Here is a 9,490-nt window from a genome sequence, read left to right as displayed (position 1 = left end):
GTTTGTTCAATACTGAGACAATTTTTTGTCAAATGTGGTCCTCCACACTGCTCACAACTAATTCGTATTGCATGAATATCTTTAGTCATCTTTTCCATTCGTCTTTCGAAAGCATCTATCTTTGCGGACATGGAATCAAAGTCATGGCTAGAATCGGCTCTAGACGCTTTAAATGATCTAACGATATCTTTTTCTTGATGCCACTCATGTGAGTGGGAAGCAGTGTTATCAAAAATTTTGTAAGCTTCAGTTGCGGTTTTCTTCATAATGGAACCACCAGCTGCTATGTCGATGTCTTTTCTTGTAGTGATGTCGCATCCTTGGTAGAATATTTGTACTATTTGATAAGTGTCTAAACCATGTTGAGGACATGCTCTTAACAACTTTCCAAATCTTGTCCATGCCTCATATAATGTTTCATTTCGCTTTTGTGTGAACGTAACTATTTCTCCTTGAAGTCTTACAACTTTAGATGCCGGAAAGAATTGTTTAAGAAATTTTTCAACTAAGGCATCCCATGTATCAATCGCCCCTTCAGGTAACAATTCTAACCAATCTTTGGCTTCTCCCTTTAAAGTCCAGGGAAATAACATGAGATATATCTCCTCAACTTCTCTGATTTTGAATAGAGTACAGATCCTATTAAAGGTTCGAAGATGTTCGTTTGGATCTTCCTTCGGTGTACCACTAAATTGACATTGATTAGTTACCATGTGTAGGATTTGTCCTTTGATTTCATAATCTGGTGCATTAATGTCTGGTTGAGTAATTGCATGACCTTGGCCAGTGCGTTTAGCTCTCATTCGGTCTTCCATACTTAGAGGTTCCAGATTTTCCATGATTGAATTTGTTGAATCTGAATCACTCGAGGATTCTGATTTAATGGTTTCTTCCTCGACAATCTCTGGATGGGTGATTTGTGGTTCAGGAGGAATGATTAGTGGTTCAGGATCTCTGAATTGTCCCTGAATATCCTCCGGATTCTCAATTGTGAGGTCGGGTTCAAAAAATGGATTATCGAAAATTTGAATCGGAGTACTTGGTCGACTAGATGACGATTCTAAAGAAAAATCAATGGCGACAATATTAGCTTGATGTCTTGATCGAGTTACAGGTGGTGAACATATGAAAGGTGGTGAACGTTTTGCTCGGTGCATTCACTGAATACCCTATAAGTTATAAAAATAAAAATTATATAAGTTATCAAATTAATAGACTTTTCTGATTTTGCCCACGTTTCGAATAGCCAATAGATGCAGCAGGTAGCCAGGACCCTTTAAATCGGAAGCCCACAACTCGCCACTAACAAATCCAACTATTACTACGAATCATAAAATTTTGGATGTCTATCAATTTAAGCACTTAAAATAATTTTTCGTCGAAGTTTAAAGAAAATAAAGAAAATTCTATGTCCTAAAGAACTAGAGCGTCGAGAAATAAGAAAGAAAAAGAGCGCAACGAAAAATGACGAAAAATAAAAGGTCGAAAAATAAGCGTCGAAAAATAATAAAATGCAGCGTCGAAACTTAAAAGCCTAAAAACTAAGAATTAAAAGTTGCGTCTAAAGGAATTAAAACTTAAAGGAATTCTATATCCAAAACGGCAATAACTTAATTAGGCACTAAAATCTATTAAATACTAAAGCGATAAGCGACGTCGTAGAATTCTAAAGCGCCTAAATCTTAATCTAAAGAAAAAGCACTTAAGGGATTTTACGGCAAAGCCTAAGAATCTAGAAATAGAAATTAACTACGGCAAAAACTAAATTTAAACTAATTACTAATGATAAATATACAATTTACGAATAAACGCTTAAAAAGATACGAAAATATAAAAATAAAACTAAAGTTATAAAAATACAATTTTTTTTATAAAAATATTATTTTTATATTATATTTTATAAAAGTATTAATTTATATAATTAGTATTTATATTAAAACTTAATATTACAAAATATAAATTAAATCTTAAAATTAAAAACTAATTAAATAACTAAAACCTAATTAGGGTTAATAATAATAATAATTAAATTAAATTAAACCCTAATTCTGTCGGCTAAGGTACCTGACCAGTCAAATCAATCCATGCGATCGCATGGATTGAGTGTGTGATTATCATGCAGTCGCATGGGGACGGATACCAGGCCAGATTATGGGCTGCTACAGTACCATGCCCGTTTGCTTTTAATTTATTTTTTTTTCTAAAAAAAATAATATGTAATAAAAAACTTATATTTTAAAAAAAATACTTATTAGTTTTAATTTTTAACAAAAGAAAAATAAAAATATAAACTTATTAATTTAAATAGAAATATATTTTTCTTTTATATTTTTGTATTTTAAAACTTATATAAAATTATATTTTTACAAAAATAGCTTAAAAACTAATATATATTTTTTTTAATAGCGTTTCGCTTTCGGCGTTGTTGAAGTCCCCGGCAGCGGCGCCAAAAATACTTGATGTTAAAGCGAAGGGGTACTAAATACTATTAATTTTACTCCGAAATACTATTAAATATGCTACAATTTTACACAAGTTATTTATTTATTTATAGAATGGGATATACATAAACCTTGCTACAACACTTATAGGCAGTGTACCTAATCGTAGAATAGTGTAGTTTTAGTAAGTCCGGTTCGTTCCACAGGGATACAACTAAATTTAACGCTATATTTATTTTAAACTATATTTGTATAAATATATATATATATATATAAGTATTATTATTATTATTATTATTATTATTATTATTATTATAAAAGGGGATTTTTACCGTTTAATGACCGGTTTGTCGATTTTATGTCTTAAGTCGCAATTAAAACCTAATGTAAAATATTAAATATACAAATGACTTAATTTAAAGCGTAAAGTAAATGACGATAAATAAAATGCGATAATTAAAAGTACGATAATTAAAAGTGCAATAAATAAAATGTCAGTAAATAAAAGTACGATGAAATATGAAATAAAGGAATTATGCTTATTTAAACTTCCATAATCATGATGTTTGACATGTTGATTTTAATTTATTACCATGGGTTAATTGTCCTTTGTCCTGGATTATTCGATATGTCCATCTGATTTTGTCCATAACAGTCCATCAGTCATAAATATAAAGTACGAGTATCCTCGTCAAATTATCCTTATACCCGAAGTCAAATATTCCAACTAATTGGGGACTTAAACTGTAATAAGGTTTTAATACATTGTTAATGATTACACCAGGTTATTGACTGTGTGCATTACAAGGTTTTAATACTTTATTAACAATTACACCAAATATCCTTGTATGTAATCCATCCCTGTTTTAATGAGTCCATTGACTATTATTCAATCCCCGTGTCCGGTTAAATGAACGATTATTAGTATTTATAAATATCCTGCCCATCGTGTTCGATCGAGTGTAAATGGTTATTTATAGATACGTCAAATTGTAAATCTCTATATTAAATTAACGAACTATCATTCAGTTAAACAAATATAAAGCCCATTAATAGCCCATAGTCTAATTTTCAAAAGTGTCGGTCTTTTGTCTAAACCCCAATTATGGTCCAAAGCCCAATAACCCCGTCTTTAATATTTAGCCAAACATCACGATTACTTCGATTTAAATAAGCATAATAATAACTTAGCTATGAGACATTAATTTAAAAAGGTTGAACATAACTTACAATGATTATTAATAGCGTAGCATTACACGGACAGAATTTCGACTTACAAACTTAAAACATTCGCTACCATAACCTTATTATTATTATTAATCTTAAATTAAAATTAAAATTATAAATATAAATATAAATATATATATATATATATATATATATATATATATATATATATATATATATATATATATATATATATATATATATATATATATATATATTGAGTGAGTTAGGGAGAAGATTGAATTAGGTGTATTAAAGTCGTCCGAAAAATGCTAAATTTATAGAACCTGGCTCGCTACAGTAACCCATGCGATCGCATGGATTTAACTCCTCCAGGCCATGCGATCGCATGGCCGTCATTTCCTGCTCACCAAGCAACAAAAATGTGGGCTGCTCGTATTAATATATTATATAATATAATATATATAATTTTATATAATTATATATATATATATTATATTTTATTCTCGTGTATAATTGACTTGTACTTTCAGCTCCGTTGCGTTGCGCGTAGATAGTTGGTTCATTTCCCGGTTCTGGATTTTCGAACGTCCTTGCGTACTATTTAATAGCTTGTACTTTGAGTTTCGCGGCTTGTACTCTTGTAATTTCTAGACGTTTCTCATCAATAAATTGAACCTCTTCGATTGTACTTTGTACTTTTTAGCGTTTTGGTCATTTGCGTCTTCAATTCGTCGAACATGTCTTTTGTCTTTCCCTTTTAATATTTAAATAAATATCACTTGTAAATAAAACAATTATACTAAAAGCTTGTCTTTCTTGAAGGATAATGCTATGAAATATATGTTCGTTTTTAGCATTATCACTAATACTAATATTATCAATAATAATATTATTGATAAAGATAATAATATGTTAATATTAATACTAATAATAATGATAATAAAAATAATAAGTTTAATAATAATTTTTGATGATAAAGAAAATAATTAATGATAATAATCATAATACTATTTTAGTTATAATAATATTTATATTTTTAATGATAATAATATTATTAGTAATAATAATATAACAATCTATATATAACAAGTTTCATATTTATATGTTATTTTAATAATATTATTACTACTGATATTACTATTAATATTTATTTTTATGTACGTGATATAGTAGTTATATTTTAAATTTATAAGTAAGTTTAACTATGTAACATTTAATAATCATATCTCATATGATAACATTTATCGAACATTTAATATTTTAACTTGTAAGAAATTTTATATGTTTATATTGCATATTATCAACCATGTAATACTTAACAACTATCTACTATATATAATAACATATATTGATTATTACAATATACATATGAAAATAATTATACTTAAAATCATATATTTGTCTATAGATTCAATTTAAATTACACTTAATAGTTTTGTACCTTATTTTACATATTTAATTCCAGTGTTTAAATTATATTATAGAATTTCAATTTATTATAAAGACATATATATATATATATATATATATATATATATATATATATATATATATATATATATATATATATATATATATATATATATATATATATATATATATATATATATATATATACATATATATACATACATATCTATTTACAACACTTGTTCGTAAATCGTCGGAACTGGTCGAAGGTCAAATGATTTCATAAAATAGTTCAAAATTTTGAAATTCAATTTAATATACTTTGCTTATCATATCGAAACCATATAAAGATTAAGTTTAAATTTGGTCGGAAATTTTCGGGTCGTCACAGTTTCGGACTGGTTCACCGGTAAGGGCTTCAGGTTCTTCGCCCAGAGGGAAATGTGGTGGATGGAAGGGATCACCTTCTTCTTGTCTCCAATGATTAAGTAGATTACGAACCCATCCCCAATTCATCCAGAATAGATGATGGCTAATTGGTTGATCCATTCTGGTTACGCTGCTTTCGGAGCTCAGGTAGAAATCCATATCAGAATAGCTGTCGGAATCTGAGCCATTTGAACTAAATGCGGGATCCATCTTGTGTAATCAGGGAAATGATTTTTGATTTGAAATAGATTATAGGACTTAGATTTGGTATTCTTCAATACATAATTTACTTATGTATATATAATACCAAAATTTCATAAATTACGGAGAAATCTTTGGAAGATGTCAGGCAAAGTTCACAGTAACATATATGCTAAGATATGAATTCGTCTGTATACTATCTATGCAATAAATGCAGGAAAACGTGTCTAGACTTAAGAATGATAAGTATGTAATTTTCGACAAGAAATGATAAGCAAAAATTGGTAAAAACAGATATGGTCATAGTCTAGACTCACTAATGCATCCTAACAATTACCAGTTAAACACACTAATGCAAATTCTGATTCCCTATGACCTCAAGCTCTGATACCAACTGTAACGACCCGCCAAAATTACTATTGACGCGGTACGTTATTCATTGATTTCATAGTGAGGTTTTCACCTCTACATGATACGTTTTGTAAACATTGCATTCTTTTGAAAAGGCACACCATAAATGAATATCTAATTCCAAGGTTTTTGACATCTGATGATTTCTACATATAGACAATCACCGTAAATAATAGTTTACAATAATACATCGTTGACAATGCAGTCAAAATAAGATACATGGTGATGATTTTGTAAATGCAAAGTTTTATCTAAGAAAGCATGTATGACTCCATGCACATAGCTTGTATAATGTATAAGCAAACAGCGGAAGACTTCTAGGAACTTGAGAATAAACATGCTTAAAAGTGTCAACACAAAGGTTGGTGAGTTCATAATTTTAATATTGCGCATACTTTGTATATAAAGGTGGACCACAAGATTTCAGTTGTTTCATCCAAAACGTTTATCAAAATATTCTACGAAATTGAGCACCCTGGTAACTAAACTTAACGTATATATAATAAGTACCCCTGTTTTAACATACATGCAACTAACATGTACAATACATGTAAACCAACGTGTACTAAACTCAAATAGCATACGTCCACTTTATAGTTCAGGCTAGGGTCTCTATACCTGGAATGGATGAGGATGTCAAGCCCTATGGATCCATATACAACTACTCGCGCCCACCAGTTCTTATAACTGGCAATTACTAGTTACCAAAGCTAAGGGATTTTCAGTTCAAACTCAGTGTAGAATTTAGTATGTACTTGTGTCCATTGTGTTTAAAATAAAGTGCATGTATTCTCAGCCCAAAATATTTAAAGCATTTAAAAAGGGATCTATAAACTCACCGTCCAATATTGTGGTTCAATATTGTAGAAAAAAATTTGTAGACACAACGTAGTGGACAGATGCATGGTTGGCCTCAGATTCACGAACAATACCCATATATTCCTTTAACTTTAATCCATTAATTCCTTAGCTTTAAACCATTTTAAAACCCATTTTGAAATCATGCGTATATAACTTGTTACAATATCGTACTACTAATTTAAAATTTTAACTAGAAATTGGACAGAGTAATATGAAATTATGAGTGTGTGTGTTATCGACCGATCGACGTTCATATATATAGTTAGAAAATAATATTATAATAATAAAAGGAATCAAACGTGTTTAATTATAATAATATAATAGTATAATAAAGTAACAAAATAATAATATAATAATAAAAGGAATCGTACGTTTATAATTACAATAATATAATAATGTAATAAAGTAAAATATAATAATATAATAATAAAATCGAATCGAATGATATTTTAAAAGTCGTATTTTTAAAATACTTCAAGGTTATTTTATGTAACTTATAATTAATAATTTCAATCATGTCGTTTTCATGTGAATAGTAAATGAATTAATTTCGTTTCATTTACTATTCAATGAATAGTAAATGAATTAATTTAAATTCAACTATTTAAGCTACACGTTGTTGTACGTTTTTCTTTATAAATTGTACATTTTTAATTTAACTTCGTTTCTTAAAAAAAATTACAAAAATTATATCATAAAAATAAAATGACTTAATACGTAAAAAAATTTAATTTAAAATAGCATCGTTTAATAGTAAATTTTTAATCATTTCGTATATAAATATTATAAAATTTAGTTTTCTAGAACTAATTATATTCAAAATCATTTTATTAAGAGGTACTAATAATAGAAATTATTATATCATAAAACGTCTTCGTTTAAGAAAGTAAAATCATATATAAATCTTGATGGGTTCGAGTTTTAAATTATAGGTTGTTCGTGAATCGTAGGGTAAAGTCCAAAGGTTAATTAAATGTATGAAAACATTTTAATGCAACACATCAATTTGCTTATCTTGTCAGAGTTATCAGAGTTTAAATTCGACCGAAATTTCTGGGTCATCACAATAACCCATAGTCGGCATCCTTGGTGGCCACAACAAGTCATATAATCATAACATAGAAAAGTATTTCATATACTAATAATACAGATGAGTAAGCCAGGTCAACAGTAGCATAACACGCTACTAAATACTTATAAAAATTAGGATAGTCCCACACACCAAAATACGACAAGAACTCAGTGGCCTTATTTTACTGATCCTTCACTCTTCTGTTTGTCACCTGAAACATCGCATGTACACAAGTCAGTCACAACATTATATTCGCAACATATAAACGGACAACATAACGGCTATATATAAACACTTAATAAAATTTCACCGCCAAGGACCATCGGTCGATCGTCACAGACGGTCGACCGACTGTCACCCCACCATTGGTCGATGGTCCACCTTGATCAGTCGATCGTCTAAATAATTTCCATCGGTCGAAGGACATACACTGACGATCGATGGTCTAGTCCACCGGCCGATCATCATACACCATCGATCGATGGTCAACGACCATCGGCTGACTGTATTTCATCGACAGCAGCAGTAGCAGCAAAACAAACTCAAACTCTCTAAATCACGATTTTACAAGGTTTTGGCTCAAAATTCTTTACACAAAACATGTGCAAAGTATATACAACTAGTTTCTAACACTAATTAATGTCTAAAACACATTCAAATACACCTTTGGATCAAAACCCATTTTATAAAAAAAATTCAACAAAACTTTCAAAATCATGAGTTTGGAGTTGAGATTCATCAAACAAATTACCTTACGATGATGCTAAGATCAAGAGGAGCAAGATGGTGTAACTAATTTGAGATTAGGATTAACTTTGTGAATTAGGATTTAGAGAGGATACGTATCTAGGGTTCTAAGGCTAAAAATGATAAAAGGCAAAAGAAGCAAATGTTTTAAGCACAATGAGTTAATAACCCACTCCGTACAACACACCTGTATATATCAGTTATCTGAAACTCCGTATCCTTCATAACTTATTCTTATTAAGTCTAATTCACAGAGGAAATCTGTTCTGTGACCCTTGTCGTAAAACGAATCTATCCACATGCCCAAATAAATAAGAAGCATAATATCACAATTAAACATACATAAGGGTAAAATGGTCAATTTACCTAGGGTCAACTTTCATGTTGTTACAAAAGGTGATGTCGAAGAGATACCTACATGGTTGGGACGTCAGCCCGACTCGTTTCCTTTTATATATCTTGGCCTTCTAGTCGGTTGTAAAATGAAGAAGTTAAATGATTGGTCCCTGACTATAGATTAATTTAACAAAAAACTCTCAGAGTGGAGAGTAAGATCAGTATCTTTTGGTGACCGTCTAACTCTTGTGAAGTCGATTTTAACTAGTATTACATTATACTACTTCTTGCTTTTTCATACCCTGCCTTGTGTGATTAAAAAACTAGAGAGTATGACACGTTCGTTTTTTAGGGAGGCGGAATTTGGGAGCCAAAACGGTTTGGTTAAGTA

The 9,490-nt window shown here is 29.6% G+C and overlaps 1 non-coding gene across 1 annotated transcript; it reads left to right on the top strand.

Annotated features, from left to right (window-relative positions):
* Positions 1-354: 354 nt before the first annotated feature.
* On the top strand, positions 355-461 carry LOC139894968 (small nucleolar RNA R71). The gene has a single exon (XR_011775440.1). It is a non-coding gene; the product is annotated as a small nucleolar RNA R71 (small nucleolar RNA).
* The last annotated feature ends 9,029 nt before the right edge of the window (positions 462-9,490 follow it).

This window comes from Rutidosis leptorrhynchoides, chromosome 2 (genome assembly GCF_046630445.1).
Source record: "Rutidosis leptorrhynchoides isolate AG116_Rl617_1_P2 chromosome 2, CSIRO_AGI_Rlap_v1, whole genome shotgun sequence".
NCBI classification, from domain to species: domain Eukaryota; kingdom Viridiplantae; phylum Streptophyta; class Magnoliopsida; order Asterales; family Asteraceae; genus Rutidosis; species Rutidosis leptorrhynchoides.
Note: the sequence above shows the minus strand (reverse complement) of the source record. Positions and strands in the feature narration are given on the sequence as shown.